This window comes from Typopeltis vanoorti, chromosome 1 (genome assembly GCF_054136105.1).
Source record: "Typopeltis vanoorti isolate ZY-2024b chromosome 1, IOZ_Tvanoo_1.0, whole genome shotgun sequence".
NCBI classification, from domain to species: domain Eukaryota; kingdom Metazoa; phylum Arthropoda; class Arachnida; order Uropygi; family Thelyphonidae; genus Typopeltis; species Typopeltis vanoorti.
The window spans coordinates 62,915,553-62,938,942 of record NC_143549.1 but is presented as its reverse complement, the minus strand read 5'-3'; the positions used below and the strand labels follow the sequence as shown (position 1 = coordinate 62,938,942).

At 35.5% G+C, this 23,390-nt stretch overlaps 1 protein-coding gene across 3 annotated transcripts in view; it reads left to right on the top strand.

Annotated features, from left to right (window-relative positions):
• The window catches only part of LOC150110032 (clathrin heavy chain 1-like), a 244,312-nt gene that overhangs the window by 36,964 nt on the left and 183,958 nt on the right, over positions 1 to 23,390 (top strand). The window contains exon 2 of one of the 3 annotated variants that reach the window (XM_090390827.1): positions 16,593 to 16,682. The exons of the other annotated variants lie outside the window; for them this stretch is intronic. The gene's annotated coding sequence lies outside the window, so the exon portion shown is untranslated. The remainder of the gene's footprint in view (positions 1 to 16,592; positions 16,683 to 23,390) is intronic. 3 annotated transcript variants of the gene reach the window in all.

Here is a 23,390-nt window from a genome sequence, read left to right as displayed (position 1 = left end):
GTAAGGGGTTGTTATAGGATCAACTGGAGAGGTTTTACAGAGAATAGTGGGAGATCAGGGGAGAACCAGAGGTCATCCCTGGAAACTGTATAAAGAGGGTGTGAGTAGGGGAGTGAGAGGCAGGTTTTTTTCGTGCAGAGTTGTGAATGATTAGAATGCCTTGCCTGAGAATGTGGTGTCTGCAAAGAGTTTGAATGTGTTTAAAACACGGTATGATGAGCTGTGTGTGTGTGATAAAAGGACCTCCCAGATGAGTCTTTGACTCCATGAGGTCTTGGGGGGGTAATAATAATAATAATAAATCTTTCCCAATATCATTAACATACAGGTTAAACAGCAATCACCTTAAAACAGACTCCTGAGGCACACCACTAATAACTTTCTTCTTTTGGGATATTGTTCCCCCATACACAACTTGTTGATACATGTCATACAGCCAAACTCCACTCCAGTACACTAGTCTAATATCCATGCCCATATGCTCTAGTTTGACTATTAACTTTGCAAAGCCTAGATATACCGCTGTATACTTAGACTTTACAAAGGCCTTTGATGGATTACTGCAAGCTGATAGTCAAACTAGAGTGGATAGAGTTGTATATTATACACAGTAGTGTATCCATCTCTCATGTTCAATGCTGCAGATTACTAAAAGATGAGCTTCCTTTAGCAAATCTGTGCTATCCATCAAAGATAATACCATTGTTGTGTAACCTAATTCTCGATCCTGATTCTCGCCAGCTTTTCAATACTTTAACCACAACACCTGACACATAAATTGGTCTATAATTTGATGCCTGAATTTTGTCACCTCCTTAATGAAGCAGTACAATCTTGCCTTCCTTCCACTCCTTTGGCACTTTATCCAACGTAAGACTCATTAAACAAATATGTCAAGGCAGATGTCAACAATTCTGTGGCACATTTTTTCAAAATATGCAGTGATATATCAAGTCCCACAGACTTATTAATACAAGGTTTGCTTAATTCCCCATATACCTCTTCCTCATTCACAGTCATTCTCTCTTCCTCATCATCCATTGCTCTCAATCTCTCAATGATATTATATTCAAAATAAAAGACATTTATGAACTACTTATTAAATATCTCAACTTTATCCTCTGCAGCTGTTGTCATTATACCATTTTCTCCAGTCAGGGGCATCCTACCATAATTTTTTGTTTCATTAGCTAACTGCTGCTCATACTGAACTTTTAGTATGCTTTACCAACTGATCACTCTCCTTGTCTGTTCTTTATATTCCTGATGAAATTGTTACCACTCTTCTCATGCTACCTCCATAATGCCTTTTTTCTCTGTATTGTATGCTTAATCTCTTCATTTATCCTTCTGACCATTGGAATATATTTAGACATTGCTTCTACTAGATAGTTCTTTCTTGAATATCGCTCAAGCAGCAGTGATTTCCTTTCCATGCAGCTCCTCCTTCCATGCTACAGCTGCAAGCTGTCTCCTGAGCATATACCTTTTCCTCATGGAAATTCTCACATGGTTGGCAGCTACCCAGGTAATCACTTCATGGTCACTCTCACTAAGTGGATGGAGATTTGACAGCTTATTTATAATAACATCCTTTGATATGATCAAATCTAAGACCTTCAATCCTCATGTACCCTCTGTTACATACTACTTGAGGTAATGTCCCTCAAAAACTCACTCATTTTCTTTATTTCCTGTTGCTATCTTGTCATCCCAATCTATATTGCCATAATTAAAATCACCCTTCTCCCATTTGCTTAGCTAATTTGCTTATACATTTCCTGGTCACTATGCTCTACATTACCAGGTTTATAGCAACATCCAATGAAGTTTTTCATTCTGTTCACCTTTATCTCAAACCATACTGCTTCAAAGCCACTACCACTATTTCCTCCCTTGCATCTCTATCTTGTATGGATATAATTCTTTTTCTATCATCAATAGCACTCCACCTACCTTTTTACCCTTTCTATCTTCACAAAATACATCATATCCTTCCATCTCTATTCTTATCAGGATGTCATCCTCATCAAACTGATTGCTATCTTGTCATCGCTCATTTATTCCAACAATTTTTGGGTGAACAAACTCAATCAATGCAACCATTACTCTTGTTTCTGATATTTGTAGCATTCATATATACAAACATATGAATACGAAATGGCTCATTCCCGTATCTATTACATTTTCACTGATATCACATATTAGATGTGACTTTCCCTTACTTTCCTCAAGCCATTTTTTTTCTTCTTACTCATCCCAGAACCTTCTTCAAATGTGTTTTCCTTACATCCCAGGTCATCCCCTTCCCTTTTTGTCTACACATACATTCACATCCTCATGGAGCATCAACCTTTCTCATGCTGTGTTTCCCTATCCACCCTGAGTCTCCCTGTTTGTCTTTGACACTTATTTTCTCATTCTCTATACTCATGCTACCCACTTCTTCATTCATAAGCACCACTTCAATCTCTCCTTCCTTATTATTTTATACAGGTATCTACATGGAGTTAGATTCATCATGGGAGATCCATTATTCACACACACATCATTCACACAATACTTATCATACCTCTTCTTAAACTCATTCACTGATGAAATGCCCACAACTATCTCTAGCAACCCATTCCTCTTCCAAGCAAAAAATCTAGTACTAATAATATCCTTGCTAATCACACTCTTGCATAGCTTCCACGAGTGACCCCTTGTTTTCCTGCCATTACTCTAAAAAGTCTTTAGTGTCAGGCCTGTAAAACCCCTTTAATAACTTAAATGCTTCTATCATGTCTTTTCTTTTTTTGTGCCAATCAGCTAATTTTTGAAGCATACAGATCATCAATTTATTCTCATAGAAAGCATTCCACAGACCTGCCACAATCTTTGTCACTCACCTCTGGATCCTCTCCACAACTTTTTCATCCCCTATGGAACCCAGGAGTCCATATCTGTCCGCAGTAGTCTAGATGTGGACTTATTAAAGCCTTATGTAAGGGAACAGTAACTTCTCTATCTGTGCTTGTGTGTGTGTGTCTTCAACAACCACATAATCTCTGCTGTTTTGGTTACCTTTTGCAATATGCCTTCTAAATTTCAAATCCTTGGCCTCATCAGTTTTCTGCAGTTCAGCTCCTTCAATATGGTACACAGCTTGTGATCTCTTCACAGAGTACATCACCTTACACTTGGCCACGTTAAACTGACAGTGACTTGCCTTTGCCCATACTGCTAGTCTGTTTAAGTCTTCTTGCAGGGTCTGTGCATCATGTTCATTTACCATTGGTCTTCCCACTTTAACATTCTCAGCAGACAACTGAATATTTCCTGCTAAATTATTTCCTATATATTCATATACAAATTAAACAACAGAAGACCAAGTAATGAGCCCTGCAATGCACCACTGGTCACTTGCTTTTTCCTGGACTCTTCCATGAACCATTCTTTGATGTCAATTAGATGCCCTTAATCCAAATCATCAGATTCACATTCATCCCCCAGTTTATGCATATATAAATCTTATTTTTTTAAAGACTTTAGGGTTTTTGAAACAGTTACATTACAAAAACATTAAATTGAGGTTTGATACCAGGCATGATGTTGGCATTCTAAGAATTTTTCATAACTTAATTGTTTGAACATTACAAAAATTATTATTTGTTAATTGTTATTTTAATTGTTTTATTAAATATTAAGTTGCAAATATTTTAATATGCTGTTTGAAACAGCCTTTCTGAAGATGATCTTTTTCCTAAAGTAAACTTTTTTTTTTGAGGGAGAGGGGTAAAACCAGAAGTTTTGATTATTCATATGTGCTTTATAATTAACCTTTATTAATAAATTAAACCATATAAGTGACATTTTTTTTTCTCCTGTACATTTTTATAGATAATACTGCTTAAAATGCGATTTATATTCATGTTTTTGATGATTCACTTTTAGCAGTAATATTGTACTCGCTGTATCCATTATATGAGTAGTTGCATTTTTTTTGAAAATATACCTGTAAATTGTTATGCTTTAGCATTATTATATAAATCTACCTTATCTAATCATAAACTTATCTTTGAATAAGACAAAAATAATTTTTAAAACCTAAAATCCCTTGTGTAACAGTTAAAAACTAAGAAGCTGTGTCCTGATATGCCACAATTACGGTAAAAAAAAATCGCCAACAAAAACTTCATATCTATAGAGAAATTCAGTGTTGTTCACAATACATACTCTATATATGTAAAGAGATGATAGTCTAATATATTAATTTCTGCTTAATATGATTAAATTTGTCTTATTAAATTTGATAATATATCTGATTTTAGTAAATGGAAGTAAATATGCAGAGCTGAAGTTAGTTATAACTAGTCTCATTCAAAATAAAAATAAACGAGGAGGTATTTCTCTGGTACAGTTGATACAATCATACCTTTTGGAATGATTGTTATGCTTTAGCATTACAATCTCCTTCTTGATATTCTTGATAATACTATACCTCTTGACTGTCCACTTTGTATGTTATGTTTCTGCCATGATGGCAGAGTTTGTTTGTGTGCGATTACTTCATGCCAGAGAATGCCAAAAATAGAATTCCCTCTTTTTGACATTCCTTGTCCCATTTAGTAACATACACCTATTGTCTTTACTTTTCCTATCTATAAAATTGTCCTATCCATACAGAAATTTATTAAATACTTGGCATGAGAACTCAACAAGCAAGAAACATCTTACATTAAAGAAAAAAGAAAACTTTTTACAAAATTTAAAACAACTATTTGGACTTTCGGTTAGAGTAGCACAACTCTAATTAGTTTGCTTTAATAGCATTCTTTTTACACAATGTACCAGTAGATGACAGATATATTTCTTTCTAAAATAATTCTCCAGCCTTTTCTTTGCTCTTTAAGCTCGGCCTTATTTGGGATATTTTAGGTAGGACAGCTAACTGAAGATGTAGCTCTGGACTTGCCCCTTTGATACTCCTCTATTACTAACTTATAGCAATTTTTTTTTTTCAATTTTTTATAGCTTTTTCTCCCTAAATTCATCTCCACCCTGAAACTCAGTCTGATTGAGGTATATTGATGGTCTTTGGTGTTTTGACTCACAGGCTCTTTCAACTTTACACTTTCTTAATAATATCCACTGTAATTATACCTTAGAAAAGAAGGGACTTTATTGAGCCTAAGAGACTTCATTCTAGCATAGTAAATTATGGATTATAAGGATATTATTAATCTATCAATGTTAATCAACAGATTAGTTTCATTTTTCTTGAAAACTCTTGTTACAAGCTAGTCATATAGTTTCTTTGTGCTCATCTGTAAATTCACTCATATTGGCAGATACTAGAATGTTGTTTTATACCATCCTGTTCAATAAATAGGTATTTTCAAAACTTTTTACCAGGGTAGAATGAATTGCATCTTCTCTTAATATTGCACTTGGCATATCATGGACTGTTAGCATCCCTAATGTGGAATGCATAACAGCTGTCATTGAGCTGTCTTTTAAAATGATACATGATTAACTCAATCTACAAATCACCCAACAAAGTTTCTGCCTATCTGAGATAGATTAAAAACTACCAGTCTCCTCTCTTTTCCAGATGTTAATAGTATCCCATATCACTGTAATACCCAGCATCTTCGGCTACCATGACAAACAACCATGGGTGGGAAAAAAAGAACACAGATATGATATAGGCAACTAAGAAGTGAATTAGCACCATGAGGCTTGGATAAAGATCACTTCATCAAATGAAAGCAAGTCTGGTTGTTGCAAAAAACTACAAAGGTTTTTCTTTGCAAAGGCTGTTCTTGGAAATAGTTCTTGGAAATCAAACCATCCAGCATCAGGCAGGTGACTTCCTTGTTCTCTAGATCAATTCAATTTCTGTCTTTTGCTTGCTCAAGTGCCCCTTGATAATTATCAGCTTGAACTTAGCAAAATATGCATAAATATTAGTTATTAAATTTTGTTCCTGTCCACATAGTTATTTTTCCAGAAATCTTCAACATGAGGTTTCCAACATCTATGGAAATTTGAATGTAGAAATTGAGTAGTATATGAAAAAGTAACATGAAATGTACATGTACTTTTCTTATTATACAAAGTTGTGCAAGTGAGCTTGGTTAGGTCTGCATGCACGTGCGCACGTTCCTCCCAATAGTAACCCTACCAGGAGGTAATTTATTATTACATGCTCCATTGCATATATAACATGTAGCTTCTAAGTACTGATTAACATTTATATTTCCAATTTTGTATCAATATTCATATTTACATTTATATGTAAGTATTCCGACCTTTACATCCATATTTATATTTTTATATATACAGTAAAACCCCGAAGTTACGTGGTAGGTGGGACCAACAAAAAGCGCGTAAGTCGAATTCGCATAACTCGGGGTATAATTTTGCATGTAATTTATATATACAAACATACAATTGGGACCAAAGGTTTACAAAAACACCTTTATTTTTTTAAGAAATATAATCATAATTGTAGTTTTTCGTACATAAAAAAAAGAAAGTTATTTCGATGTCGATGAAATCTAATAGATTCGTCTGACGGCATAATGTCTTTTTCTTGTCACGCAAAATTTCTTCATAGCAAGCTAATGATTTTTTTATTCCTTGCCTTGTGGCTACAATTCATTCCTCGTTAGAATCTATGTTTTCCAAAATCTGTAAACCTTTCTTTTATGATTGTTCTTACTGTGGATTCCTGTAGATCGAACTTCTTTGCTAGCTCACAAATTTTCATTCCGCCTTCGAAATCCTTAATAATGTTGAGTTTTGTTTCCAAAGTCAATGTTTTTCTTTTCTTGCTAGCTGTAGAAGAATCGGACTTGCTTCTTTTGGATGACATTATTTTTTATGTGATAAAATTTTTATCAAGAACATAACATTAAACAATTGCAAGGTTTGTAGACTATAAAAATTGTATGAATAGAGACCACGCGAAACACGTCAGTGCTTGTTCACAGCATGTGCGACACTGGCGAATGTGGCCGGCACCGGAAAGATACAACTACTGGTGAGGCATGAAGCGGGACGGGAATACGTACATATAAGAAACCGCGTAACTCTGGATTCACGTAAGTCGGGGTATGACTGTACATATATTTACACTATATAATTCATACTTCTTCTTATTGTGCTATCTTCTATCGAAGGTCAGCGACCATCTTGGCGAACAAACTGTGCTCTTGTGCTAATCTGAGCAGTTGTGCACTGCTCTTTCCTGTCCACGTCTTAACGTTGTCAAACCATGATATTCTTTTTCTTCCTCTAGTTCCTTTGCCATCAATTCTTCCTACCAAAATAGTTTGTAGAAGTTGGTATTTGCTGTTTCTCATGATGTGGCCAAGATATGATGTTTTTCGTTTCTTGATTATTTGTACAAGATGTTTAGTATTGCCAATGGATTTTAAGACATCTTCATTGGTAATTTTTTCTGTCCATGATATCTTTAGCATTCTTCTGTATAGCCACATCTCAAAGGCTTCGATTTTCTTGATGGTTGTCGCCTTCAATGTCCATGTTTCAACTCCATAGAGCAGAATAGACCACACGTAGCATTTCAGCATTCGGCATCTGACTTCCATGTTTAGGTCTTTATTGCAGAATAGTGTTCTCATTTTCATGAAGATGCAACTTCAATCCTTGTCTTTATATCTATTTCTGGATCCCACCGTTCATTAAGCCAGCAACCAAGATATTTATATCTTGACACTTGATCAATATTTTTCCCATTGAGTGTCAGTTTCATTGATGAGGCTGGATGTTTGCTGATGATCATGTATTTTGTCTTGTTGATGTTTATATTTATTCCCATTCTTTGGCTTTCTATGTATACTCTGTCAACGAGTTTTTGGAGATCCATAATGTTATCTGCAATTAGCATGGTGTCATCTGCATATCGTAGGTTGTTAACAATCTTTCCATTTATTGTGATTCCCTCTGGACATTCTTCCAATGCTTTTTTAAAGATTACCTCTGCATATATGTTGAACAGGAGTGGTGAGAGCACACATCCTTGTCTCACTCCTCTTTTGATGTTAATATCACTGGTGGTAATGTTGTCTAATTGAACGGTAGCTGACTGATTCCAATACAGATTTGTTATTAGTCTTATGTCTTGTTCGTCTAGCCTTATTTGTTGAAGGATTTCTATTAAGTTAGTGTGTCTGACTTTGTCGAATGCTTTTTCAAAATCTATGAAACACATAAAGACAGATTTCTGTTTTTCTGTGCATTTTTGTATCAATATTTGGATACAGAAAAGGGCCTCTCTAGTACCAAAACCATTCCGAAAGCCGAATTGTGTTTCACTTAGAGTTTCTTCACTTTTTCTATAAATGCGATTTTGAATTACTTTCAAAAATATTTTTAATGTTTGGCTCATTAGACTAATAAGTCTGAAGTCATCACAGGAATTCGCTTTGGGTTTCTTTGGGATAGTGATAAATGTAGATTTGAGCCAATCTGATGGAAATTCATCACTTTCATATATTTTATTAAATAGTTTTTCAAGAAGTTTGATGTTATCTGGTTCTATTAATTTTAAAAATTCTGTTTGCACACCATCTGGTCCACTGGCTTTTCCTGTTTTACTTGTTCGTATAGCATTCTCTATTTCGCATTTCATGATTGCTGGTCCTTGAATGTTATCTTTTATATTTATAGGCTTCTGTCTAGTATCATTGAAAAGTTCTGTTACATATTTTATCCAAATCTGTGCTTTATTCTCTTCTTCTAGAACTATTTTTCCATTTTCGTCTCTTAGAGACACTATTTGCTTTTTCCTCAGTTTTCCGGAAATTTCGTTGATTTTCTTATACAGATTGAAATTATCATATTTCTTCTGAAGCAGTTCAATTTCAGTACATAAATTTTTCATCCAATTTTCCTTGGCTTCTTTTATTTTTTTCTTGATGATGTTATGTGTTTCTGTATACCTGGCTAGGTCTTTGTTTTTATACATTCTTCTTGTATCAATAACAGAAAGAATCTCATCTGTCATCCATTCCTGTTGTTTTATATTATTCACATAACCTACTTCTTCAATACTTGTTGTTACGATGGCATTCTTTAAGCTATTCCAAAGAGATTCCACACTTTTATTTTCTTCTATGTTAATCTGTTGTAATCGCAGGTTAAGCTGTGTCTTGGCACTTTTATTAATGTTCGGGTCTTTCAGTTTTTCTACATCAATTTTCTTTTTCTTCTTTTGTGATTTTTTAGCTGATTTTAATCTAAGACGTACTTCTGCAACTATGGGATTGTGGTCTGATGAGATATCTGCTCCAGGATAAGTCTTTGCACTCTTTATACTACTGTGGAATCTTTTATTTATCAGTATATAATCAATTTGATTTCTGACAATATTATGTTGGTTATCTTGAGGCGATTTCCAAGTGTACAGTCTTCTGGGTGGAAGTTTAAACCAGGTATTTGCTATTGTTAGATCTTCTTCCTGACAGAATTGGACTAGGCAATCTCCTCTGTCATTTCTGATGCCTAAGCCATGTTCGCCAACAATTTCTCCATCACCCCCTCTTCCCACTTTTGCATTGAAGTCACCCATCACTATGTTTATATCATGTTTCTTTGTTAGGTTTTTAATCTCTTTTAGGTGTTCATAAAACTCTTCAACATCTTCTTCACTTTTGTCAGCTGTGGGTGCATAAGCTTGGATGATATTTATGTTAATGGGGTTTCCCTTAAGTTGTAACAGCATTATCCTTTCAGAAAATGGAATCCAATTTATTACTGATTTATTGATTTCTTCATCTACTATTACAGCTACACCATGTCGATGTTTGTTCTCATCATTCCCAGAGTAATACATTGTCATATTATCTTGTTGACACTTTCCAGATCCTGGCCATCTTGTCTCTCAAATTCCCAAAATCCGGATGCCCAGCCTCTTCATTTCTCTTGTGGCATTTCTTAATTTGCCAGCTTCATACAGAGTTCTGACATTCCAAGTTGCAATTTTAAAAGTGGACACCATTTTGAGCCCGGAGATTCTTCGCACCCCTGTCCCATTTAAGGGACGCCGGGAACTTGGGGCCAATTGTAAGGGTTTGCTCGCCATGGTGGTTGTTCTGGAGATAGGGTAGAGCAGTAGTTTCTCCGTTTGCTTTCTGCTCCGCAGTATTACAGACGTATACAATATAATCATATTGCCATCTGCAAATCTCTGATCACAAGCTTTTCCGTCATCATTTGGCTTCAACCTTGTGTCAGTACTGACAATGCTGCTTCCCAATGTCAGGGGCAGTGACCCCAGCAGGTACTTATTTAATGGCGGCACTACTCGCCATGTCACCGAGTTGTCATTGGGCTTTGTGAGGTTTTAAGTGAGACAGAGTTGCCACTTCTGCTCCCCCACGCCCTGATAGCTCAGTCGCTGTTGGTCCATGGCTGCTTATTCGCCAGATTGCTCTGCTAAATTATTGCAGCTAACCTCCATATCTGAAGGCTGTTCCCCGATCCGCCACCTGGGGACGGTGGCGGATCGGGGAACAGCCTTCAGATATGGAGGTTTGCTGCGATAATTTAGCAGAATAATTCATACAATATCAGTAATTTATGTTACATTACAATGACTGGAAGTTGATCTTATTAGCAAATTTAATTAGTTCTGAGTAATACTTTTCAATAAGTCTTTGTTTTGACACTGGCCACTTGTCTCCAGAAATGATGACGTGTTGTATTAGGGGTATCCAGTGGGGGGGGGGGGGTCCAGTAACTGACAGTCATAAGGTATGACTGTCAGTCTTGATGCTGTGGTCAACAGTCTTGATGCTGTGGATGGACTACAAATGAATGATGGTGATTCCAGGATATGAAATCTGTATAAGTAGTGTTTTAGTTTTCCCTGTCCCATTGGTAACATGTTTAAATCACTAGAAATGGCATGATTTTTCAGTTGGAGTCCTTTTCTGATGCTTGACAAGAATTCTTTTGTTGTTGATCCGTTTTTCTTCGATGTTTTCCATTCTTCTTCCCATAGGTCTAGGCTTCCTTCTTCTGCAGGTGTTATAGCAGATTTTGAATACTTTTGGTAACTTGTTTCTAGCTGCTTCTTTAGCCAGCTGATCTGCTCTCTTCCTGTTACCCCGGTATGCGTGTTCACCCAGCAGAACTGGATTTTCAATCCCGATATAGTGAGATTCCACACAAGATTTCTTGTCTGTTCTATTAATGCTATATGGTTGTTCTGGTTTTTTATGCTGTTTATAGTGCTTCTACTATCACTGTAAATTGTTGCTGTCTTTTGATGAGAGGTGTTGAGTTTTAATTCCCAGAGATATATGTTAGTGAATGAACAATAGCAAGTTGTTCTGCAATGATGAGATATATGTTAGTGAATGAACGATCGCAAGTTGTTCTGCAATGATGAGATATATGTTAGTGAATGAACGATCGCAAGTTGTTCTGCAATGATGAGATATATGTTAGTGAATGAACGATCGCAAGTTGTTCTGCAATGATGAGATATATGTTAGTGAATGAACGATCGCAAGTTGTTCTGCAATGATGAGATATATGTTAGTGAATGAACAATAGCAAGTTGTTCTGCACCGATGAGATATATGTTAGTGAATGAACAATAGCAAGTTGTTCTGCACCGATGAGATATATGTTAGTGAATGAACAATAGCAAGTTGTTCTGCTTGGTTGTTGGAACAGAGAGGATGCAGTCTAGAGCGGCGTTCTTGTATAATGGACTGCCTGTTAAATGCAATGAAAGAACAACTGCCTTTCCCCTCCGGTTTTACTTCCATCAGTGTATATATGGAATTTGTCACTTTTGGAACTTTCCTTCTCCTTAATATATGTTCTCTCTGCTGGGCAACATCACCTACTGTAGTGAAGCAGACATTCGTAGCAATTTGGATCAACATTGTAATTTTGTTATATCTTCCGGAAGTACCTTCATACATAAGAGAGAATTCATGTATTTTCAGGCAGATCAGTGTTAGAGCTGCAACAACGCAAGCTGCCTCAAAACATATTGTCCTGTATCCTTTACAGGACAATATGTATTCTTTATACATATGACTATAAGGCGTTGAACTCTGTTCAGCTTTTGTCAGTTTTTATTTGATTTTAGTGTTTCCAGGCAGGGCAGCATAAGATATCAATCGCAGTATAGCTCCGTTATATATTGTTTTCAATGCTCATTGGCCTACTCTCCCACTTAATCCTTACCGAAGCTGAAGCTTTTTTTCGGCAACACATGAGATGTGCTTGTTGAAGGTAAAATTTTCATTTATTGCTACTCATAGGTATTTTTAGCTCACTGGCTACCTCAAGAATTTCCTCGTTTAGGAAGACCGTTGCAAGTTGTTTTGATTTTCTATGTGAGATATGGAGCACTTTAGACTTGGTTCTATTGAAGGTAACTTTCTTCTCACATGCCCACTCTGCGATTGTAAAGAGTTCTTCATTGGCCATTGCTTCTAACTGTAAGTCATCACGTCCCCGAATCATTATCATCGGTGAAATCAGGGACTTTTGTTTCTGTAATGAAAGGAAGTCTTAATAGCGAATAGTACTGCATGTTCCAGAAGCCTGGTCAACAGCAGTAGCCTTCTGGGCAGCATCATTTGAATTCTTTCATTACAGCTGTGGTTTTTTATGTCATGGTTGCTCTTCTGTCTGTAAAATAATTTTTTATAAGGTAGAGTAAGTTTTTTGGACATTTCAAATCTCTTGATTGATTGATAATGGATGGCCACCATGCATTATTGAAGGCTCCTTCTACATTGAATGAGATCAGTAGTAAATCTTTTTTTTTTTTTTCTTGCTGTAGACTGTATTCTGTGAACTCTTTAGACTCTATAAATGTGCATACTGTGCTTGATTGACTAAATGCATGTTGATTGCTGCCTAATAGGTTTCTTGAGTAGATATAGTGCATTATTCAGTTTATCAGAAGTTTTTCTAGCACCTTACCAGCAACATTTGAGACTGATTAGCCTGTATTTGCTAATTTCATCAGATATTTCTTTTCCTGGTTTGATTATGGGTATAATTTTAGAGCGTTTCTATACTAAAGGAAATCGCCCTCTATTTAGGCATTTGTAAACTGTTGTTAGGAATTTCGGGAGTTCGACAAAAGCTCTTAGGAGTATGTCGCTGGTTATTCCATCCTCTCCAGGAGTTTTTCTTGGATCCATTCATCTTAATACTAACTCAGTTTCATTAGTTGTAAATAAGTTGTCGTTAGGAGTATCTATGTCTGTTTTCATTGTCTGTAAGTTTTGTGGATTTCTTCACCTGATGATTCATTGGGAATAACTTTTTTATCATAATATCTGCAGTTTCTGCTAAGTTTTTAGTGTAGGTGCTGTCTGTTTTCTTAATAGTTGATAATATACGTGTTGGCTTATTCATGCTTGCTGCTAATTTATATGTGCAGTTCCAAGGATTCAATATGGTTGAAACAGTACAGAATTTTTTCCATGATTCTGTTTTTGCATTTATAATTTTGGACTGATAACTGTATTTGGCTTTATAGTAGTTCCCTCTTCTACTCTCTCTTAAATTTTGGTTATTGATATAGTTGTCTGAGTGCATTAACACCTTTTCTTAGGACTGTTTATCGTTCCACCAAGGTACCAATTTTCTTCCATCGACGTTTAGCTTCTTGGTTGTTCTGAGTTTGGTCACTGGATTTTTTCATACCTGATGAAAGTGCAGAAGCAAGGAAGTGTTATATTGGCTTATACCGATGTGCAGATGGCTAGGTTCTTGTCTAATCTGAGCTGTTGTTTGCTGATCTCATTAAACTGATGTTCTGAGATTAAGCATGAAAATTTTCTTTTTAATGCTTTTACTAATATCTCTAGATTGATTTTATTAGTGAAGTACTTGATGTTAATGCGATGGTTTGTGTTGTGTATTTTGTTTAAATTTTTTTTACTGATAATGAAACTTAATATGTGATGATCAGAACAGCTTTCCTCTTCTTCGTATCTGCATTCAAAAACCTGGGGTAAAATGCCGTTGTTTGCTATTGCCAGATTAATGAAGCTACTTCCTCTGGTATTTTCAAATGATGGAGTGTTACAGTCATTGTTTAGTATGTGTAGGAATTTGATGCTAAGAATTTCAAATTTTTGCCTCTGTTGTTTGTTTGTGCTCTCGTTAAACCATAAAACCTAATGGACTTTGCTATCTATTTCAAGAATTAGGCTGTGGTCGATAGTAAAATCTGAGTGTTGCCCATTTTTTTTCTAAGTTGTATTTTATGTCAGCATGATAGTTTAGATACATACTTGCCGCAAAAGTTTTAATTCCTCTGTATGAGATTTCAATAAGTACAGAGTCCTTGTTGCTGTGCTGAGAAACTTATTTTGACTTGACTTTAGGGTTGACCACAAGTATTGCAGCTCTTTCTTTCTGATCCTTTGGAAAATATTTTATAATTAGTTGGAAAGCCGCATATTTTGCTGTTGATATTGTAGGGTTCTTGTATTAATGCTAGTCCTATATTTTTTCTGTTAATGAATTCTGTTAAATTATTTACAGCCTGATAGAGTGTTGAAGATTTATTTGAAGGCATGCCAGGGAAGTAATACTATTTCTGCTAGCTTTATTATTGCTTTCCATAATCTATGTTTTGAATTTTGAGCTATCTGTAGTAATAGTAGTATGTTCAGGCAGTCTTTGCTTAGTGTCTTGTGTTTGCAATCATTTTTGGTTTTGGCATGCTTGTTGGGATTTTGGCAATTTATGCAGTTCATCTCTGACTTATTTTGTGGGCACTCACTGAACTTATGGTCTTTAGAGCAGAATGGACAGGTGGTTTTTTTCCCTGCAGTCTTGTGTATGATGGAATTTATTGCAGTTAAAGCACTTCAGAACACTTACATAGTCTGCACACTGGCAATTTTTCCACAGCATTTTAACACTGGTTTTCAGCAATTTGGTTCTCACTATTGGATCGACTTTTATAGTCAAATTTCTTTTGTTTGTTTTTTTATTTGTCGTGATGATTTCTGTGTCATCTTTGTATTGCCACCAAAACATTCTTCGTTCTGCATGCAGATTGAGTCAATTGGCATTGTTCTTATCAGTTTCACTGGGGATATCATATATAATTAGCCTTGAAAGATGTTTCTTACTGGGATTTTGAACTAACATGTCTGCATTCCTTAGAGATTTCAGTATGTAGCAAGTCTATGTCAGTCTTTTCTTTGGATTCAGTTAAGACTCCTCCATTATTAATAGTTTTCAGTTTTGTGATTCCGATTTTGATTTTTCTTGGGTCTATTTTTTCTTTTATGATATTTTTAGTTTCTTCACTGTTTAGCTGAACTACCATTTTCACTATTAATTTATAGCAAAGATTGTTTTCAGATTCGTCTTTTGTTTTTAACGTCTTTCGAATATAGCTGAGTAGGCTGAGCTAAGTTAGCCTGTTCCTTGTTGTTTGTAGTTCTATTGATACTTTAATTTCATTTTTCATTTTATTGAATACTTTTGTTAGTTCGCTCACTACAGTTAGTATGTCCTTTTTTAAATAATTTCTTAGATTACTACTTACTTTGGCAATGTTACACAGCAAATCGAGGATGTTTTCAAACTCTAATTCGTCCCATGCCACCATCTTAATATTACTCAAAGTTGTAATTTGTTGGTGTAATTTCCTATAGAACTGCTAAGCTTTCTAAGGTAGCAAAGGTTGGTTGATTGGTAGAGCCTCTGCTACTAATGGCTCATGCAAAGTTAAGCAAGTTTGAGTGCAGTTAGTAGTTGGAAACTACTAACTGCACTCAAACTTGTGTTAATCGTTTGATGCTTTTGACACATTTTCCCTCAATGAGTCTTTGGACTCCCTGAAGGTGTGAAATAATAATAATAACGTTTAAGAAAATGTACTTACAGTTTTGTTGATTGTTTCTAGAAGTGACACTTCCTTGAAATTAGACTTCAGAGGGTTGATTCTTGTGACTTTGTATCTGCCAGTGGGGAGGGGGGGGGGGTACTAGCCCTTTCTAATTAAGCAATTAATCCTATTATGAGCTAGACGTTGTCTTTCAGGGTTGCTGAACGATAGCTGCAGTCTGACCAGCAGTATTCGGTCCGTAAAGAGAGAATCAAATTCACTCATATTTGCTTAGAACTATGAAATATGGAGTAAATTACTTGCTGTTAGAAAGAGTACCATGCAAGCTTTCGGTCAGTACTAGATATATTTTTCATGTTCGATACTGTTAAAATCAAATCAAGTTAAAAGAGGAGCAATTCTAGGCACTGGAATAAGATAAAATTTATTTTAATTAACAACACGAAATTTCATCCTAATTGCACAGGATTTTTTCATGTGTAAACATACAGACTAGTAGACAAAATAGTAAAGATTAACAAAGGTGACAACCATTATGTATTTATAGAAGAGACTGATGTTATTTTAAAATATATTTTTTAAATATTTAAAATATATGGTGTGTGTGATTTTCTACATATTGGATAAATTTAACTAGTTTATCTTGCTTAGTTGCAGAGAAGCACTAACTTATCACTAATACTTTGTTTTATTTATAATGAATAACACACCAATTCTTCATTTACAGTTAGATTGGTTCCAGAAAAAAACGTGTAAAAAAGAATACAGTGCAAATGGAAGAATGGTTCCAGATGTGAAAACCCAATACAAACAATAAGTTACTTTCAAACAAAACATATGAAAATCATTGAATAAAACTCTGTTTAATTTTAATGGAATATTGTTTATTTTAAATACTTATTTAAAGTATGTACGAGGGTTGTTTGACAAATTTGGTAAATTTCCAATAGACGGTGACACAATTCGTGATTTCATACCATTGTCGGAACATATCTTTTTCATGACCCCAGGCAAAATTTTAGCCAAGTGCGACTCGTAGTCCTCGTTTGGCAAACATTTAAAATGACCGTGTTTGCATTTTTTGGGGTGCTTAAGGGTCAAAGCTGTATAACTGAGAGGAGACCTCCACATAGCCTTTAAAGGAATGCGGAGAACCGACCAGGGCTTATGACCTAATGTCCAATCCTCACCTTCTCGTAGTGCACCCTGTTGGGTATCTACTATGATACTGAATGAACGAGGATGGGCTGGCAATTTGGGATTTAGCCGACCAAATTGTATTCTTATTGGTTAAACCAAAATAAAAAATGATGGTACAACATGACAAAATTTCATGCCGGCTGGGGTGTCGCCCGGTTAAACAAGGCCCCAGTTGTCTTCGCCAGGGAACCAGGGCGAACAGCGAAAAGTCAGCTACTGGAACAAATCTGAAAACAAACCCCAACTCAATATCACCAGAGTTAAAGATCGGTACTATCAACGTAAGAAGCCTGAATGGCAAAGAAATGGAGCTAGCTGAGGAATTAGATAATTACCAGATCGACATAATAGGGGTGACTGAAACAAAAAAGACCAAAACTGGTGAGATCTTTCTGAGCAATAAATACAAAATGTTATATTCAGGCAATGACAATCAAGGAATAGAATTAGTAGCCATAGTATTCAACACAAAATACGAGGCTAATCTTCTTGAATGGCAGTCAGTCTCAAGTAGAGTAATGTGAGCAAATATGAGAATGGGGAACTGGACAATGAGACTTATTTGTGCCTATGGTCCCACAGAAGGTTCTACTAAGGTAGAAGTGGAGGAATTTTTTGAGGCTTTAGAAAAAGCAACTAACACAATGAAAAATGAAAAGTTGGTCCTTGTTGGAGATCTAAATAGCAGAGTAGGAAATGATTGTGAGACATACAAAATATTTTGGGAAAATTTGGAGAAAAGAGCAAAGCTAATAATAATGGCAAATATCTGTTGGATTTCTGCTCAGGACATGGACTGGTTATTACTAACACCATGTTCCAACATAAAAATGTGCACAAATTCACATGGAGAGAAGAGGCTAGGAATAAGAAAAGTCTCATTGACTATGTTATTGTTGATAGTGATGTTTTCTCCCTGGTGCAGGACACCAGAGTGTACAGAGGATCTGAAATTGGAAGTGATCACTATTTAGTCTTGAGCAAGATAAAACTGAATTTCATATTGAAAAAGAATAACATGTAAGAAAGTTTTAAAGCGAATAAAAGTTGAGCAGCTCTCAGATGTGAACTGTAGACAAAAATACAGAAAGATTATTGAAAATAAAATAAAAGAGTTTGAGAACAGGAATCAAACCTTGGAGATTCAGTGGCAAACTCTGAAGAAAACATTGATTGATTCTGCCAGAGAGACATGTGGTGAGGTTGTGTGCAAGGATAAAAAAATCAGAACTCCCTGGTGGACACAGGAAGTTAAAGAGGCAGTGAAGGAAAAGAAGAAAGCATATCAAAAGTTCCTGGCAAATAAGTCAGCTTTTACTCTTACAGAATACAGAGACAAATGTAAGAAAGCTAAACAGTGTGTAAAACTAGCTAAACAAAAGTCATCTGAGGACTTTGGCAAGAATATAGAAAATAAATATCAAGAAGGTGGCAAAATATTTTGGAGGTTGTTGAAGAAGCTTAGGAATGGAGGAAAGAGTGCTGTAAAAGGAGTTAGAGATGATAAAGGTGACATAAAAACAGGAGAAAAAGATATCCTTGAAGTATGGAGTAATTACTTTGAAAAACTGCTAAATGAAACAAGCAGTGATGACAGCATAGTGATAAAAAATACTGACCAGGCATGCAGTCAGGAATACATATCCATACTTGAAGTAGAAAAAGCCATCAAAGGCTTGAAATGTGGAAAGGCAGCAGGAGTAGATGATATTCGACCAGAAATGCTGAAGTATGGTGGTATAAAAGTCTTACAGTGGTTGCACTTCATAGTTCAGAAAGCCTGGACAGAGGGACGAATTCCCGATGATTGGAGTAGAGCCCTCATAGTACCCATATATAAAAAGGGAAATAAAACTGAATGTGAGAATTACAGAGGTATTTCCCTACTGAGTGTTCCTGGCAAGATCTATGCAAGTATACTTGAGAAACGGTTGAGAAGAATTGTGGAAGAAAAGCTTCGTGGGGAACAAGCTGGATTCAGGCCAAATAGAGGCTGTCAGGATCAGATCTTCACTTTACGACAAATAGTCGAGAAAACATGGGAATATAACAGTGATCTGTATTTAAGTTTTGTCGATTTGGAAAAGGCATATGACAAGGTGCCAAGAGAGAAGCCTATTCAATATGCTGCAGTTATATGGTGTCAATGGATCATTATATCAAGCAATACTTAGTCTTTATTTGAGTTGTAAGTCAGCAGTTAGAATTGAAGGAAGTACAGGAAGATGGTTTAATGTTAAATCTGGTGTGAGACAAGGATGTACATTATCCCCTCTGTTATTCATTATCTATATGGATCACATTATGAAGGAAAGTGGTACTAAACATGATATCAAAATTGGAGATGTCAATGTCAGCTCTTTGCTTTATGCGGATGATGTTATACTTTTAAATAAATCCGCTACAAGTCTGCAAGATTCTCTGACTAAATTGAATAGCTGTTGTAATAGATATGGTATGAAGGTTAGCAATAAAAAGACAAAGACGATGAAAATAGGCAGAATCATTGAAAATGTTAACTGTGTTGTGAATGGAGAACCTCTGGAACAAGTAAAACATTTCGGCTACTTAGGCACAATTTTTATTGAAGATGGTAAATTAAATATAGAAATAGACAACAGAATCAGCAAAGCTGGTATGGTGGGAAGTCAATTGAATAAATTCCTATGGAATAAGAGAGAAATTAGTCGGAACACTAAATTAGCTGTATACAAGACAGTGTTCAAACCAGTTTTAACTTATGGATCTGAGAGCTGGGTCAGAAGTAAAACACTTGACCAAAGACTAGAGACCGCAGATATGAGAGTCCTGAGAAAGATTAGAGGCGTGAACAGATGGCATCAATGGCAATATCATATTAAAAACGAGGATATTAGGAAAGAACTTGACATTGTCAGCATCCAGGAATGCATTAGCAGAGCTAATCTCAGGTGGTATGGTCACTTAAATAGAATGGGAGAGGAAAGATTAGCAATACAAGTGTTCTCTGCCAGGTTGGCAGAAGAACGACCCAGAGGAAGACCAAGATATAGGTGGATTGATACGGTACAAAGTGCCTTAGGCGATAGAAATATAAGATCTGATAATATTGGAATCTTGACAAGTAACATACTAATTTGGAGGAAAATACCAGATAGGAAGTTAGTAATGATGTAAATTTTTCATGCAGAACTATTAAATTCCTGCCATGTACCCCTGGAGGGTACATGGCAGGAATTTGATGATGATGATGTGTTTGCATTTTTCATAAAATTGGAGAAACAAGTTTCGTATAGGGATAAAGCACTGTTATTTGAAGAAGTGGATGACCGTGCAAATCAAAGCCGAGTTTGCTGCAGTTCGTGGGGGACTCTGCACCAGTATTAACCCTTTAACTGCCTGATTTTATATTCTACTGGCATTGTCCCATGTGCTGAATTAATTTTTCAAAAAATTTATAAATAAAATGAATTAAAATTCTTACTGAAGTAAGAAGTCCAGACAGCATTATACATTCTTGATATACACTTGTTCACTCACAAAAATGTCAATAATAGTTAATTAAATTAAGGGGATATTAGATCCCACATTGTTTTAAAACCGATTAAGAAATGTTTGTACTACGTTCTAGGACTATTTGCATTCAGCTCACGCTAGTATTTGCCGATACTTTTATAGTTTTTTATACTATATTTGGCATGAAACTCTCTGATTCCAATCTTTGAGTTTCTTATTCGGTTTTAAAACAATGTGGGATCTAATATCCCCTTAATTTAATTAATGTTTATATCGCCGAAATGAAGCCTGTTGGCTCTTTATATTTAATTCAATAATAGTGTTTTATAAAATTTGCATAATCAAGGGGTGTCCACTTGATTATGCCTTATATGCCATGCCTTATCTAGAAGAAGACTTCCGTTGTAGAAATTTCAAGGAAGCCATAGTACTCCTCCGTTCTGGAGAAAATCTTAACAGAAACCAGTGAATGATACTAGCTGACATATGGGAAAACATTTAATAAGATCGCTCAGTCTGCCACAATTTTGCTCAAAACTACAGAGCGTACTCTCACAACAGTGACTAACACAACACGCTCCGTGTGTGTAATGTTACGCGTTCTGTTTTAATTTATACGATAGCGTTACTCCATTTATCTGTATTAGCCACTTTGAGTTTTCTCTTACTGTTATAAGCCCTGAAGAAGCCGAACAGTCCCGTTGGCAAAACTTGTTGGCATTAGATGTTTATAAATCATGGTCAATTAAAGATCAATATATATTTCATTTTAATTGTGTTTGAATGACCACATATAAATCTCAACTATTCTTTTACTTGTTAGTTTTATGATTTTTTTTTTGCTTTTAAATTGAAAATTTTCCATGGGAAAGCTTTGTCCTACTCTTCCCCTGGAAAATTTTCTGCAGATGCCCATGGCTATTATTCATGTAACCATAGTGTTTTGAAAAGCTTTTCTCTGGGTATGCCTTTTCCAGATCTACAAAACTTAAATACAGATCCTTGTCATATTCTCACGATTTACCAACTTTTTGTTTTAAAGTGAAAATCTGATCTTGACCTTTACTTGGACTGAACCCAGCTTGTTCTTCAGGTTTCCCTTCCACAATCTTTCTGAGCTTCTTTTCATGTATGCTTGCATAAATCTTACCTGGAACTCTTAGTAGTGAATTTCCTTTGTAATTTTCACATTCAGTTTTATTTTATTTTTTTTTTTTTAATAGATGGCTGCTATGAGAGCTCTACTTCAATCATTAGGAATTCAGCCTGTTAACCAGGCCCTCTGAATTATGCAGTATAGACACTGCAAAACTTTTATAACTCTATTAACATTTCTGGTCAAATATCATCTACTCCAGCTATCTTTCCACATTTCAAGTTTTTGACAGCTTTTTCTACCTCAAGTATTGATATGTGCTCCTCTTGAAAGTTTTCTAGTATAGTTCTGTCACTGCTTGGTTCATTTAACAGTCTTTCAAAATAATTACTCCAGCCCTCTAGGATATCCTTATCTTCAGTTTTTCATGTCACCTTTATCATCTTTGATTCTTTTTACAGTACTCTTTCCTCCATTTCTAAACTTCTTCAATATCCTTCAGAACATTTTGCCTTCCTGATATTTTTATTTTCTATATTCTTACCTAAGTCTTCCCATGACTTTTGTTTAGCTACCTTTACATATAGCTTAGCTCTCTTACATTTTTCTCTGTATTCTTTTAAGGCGTCTGCTGTCTTATTTGTTAGGATCTTTTGATATGCTTTCTTCTTTTCCATGACTGCTTCTTTAACCTTATGCCCAATGCCATTCTTATTTTTCTATCCTTGCAGAGCAGACAACTTTACCACATAGCTCCCTAGCTGAATCAATCAGTCTCTTCTTCAGAATTTGCCACTGAGACTCCAAGGTTTGGTTCTTGTTTTCAGCTTGTTTCATTTTTTCTTCAATAATATTTGTATAGTCAAGTCTACAATTTACTTGTAAAAGCTGCTCAACTTTAATCCTTTTTAAAAAACCTTTCTTACATACATACTGTTCTTTTTCAATATGATGTCCATTTTTATCTTGCTTAGTACTAAGTAATAGTCACTTCTGATTTCAAATCCTTTGTACACTCTTGTATCCTGAAAGAGCATGAAAATATCAACTATCTGCAATGACATAGTCAATGAGGCTTTTCTTATTTCTTGTGTCTTCTCTCCATGTGAACTTGGCACATTTTTATGTTGAAACATGGTGTTACTATGTCCACTAAATGCTTACTATTATTATTAGCTTTGCCCTTTTCTCCAAATTTACCCAAAATCTTCCTATATGCTTGGTGGGATTCATTTCTTACTCTGCTGTTCAGATCTCCAATAAGGACCACTTTTTCTATTTTCTTTGTCTTTTGCCTGTTTTAATGACTCAAAAAATTCCTCCACTTCTTCCTTGGAAGAACCTTCTATGGGACCATAGGCACAAATAAGTTTCATTTTTCATCAGTGGCAGCCCGTACGTAAGCACTGCGACACTGCAGCATCCCAAGGAAAAAATTTAATTTTGTTTGTCTTGTTATAAATAATAACAATGCTTACAACATTATATAAATGCAATACAACGTGTTAAATGTTACAGCTTATATTTCGACATTGATTGAATAGTTAATAATTGGAATTGTTCTATTAACCCTTTAGATTATGAAACAAATGCACTGTGATCTAATGCCAATATTCGTTTGTGCTTGTCATTGCACGTTACATCATTCCCACACTGCTCAAACGGCAGTGTATCTTTAAGTATGCTTACTCGCGTTATTTCTGTGAGATATGAAACGTTTATTGTTGGTGCGTG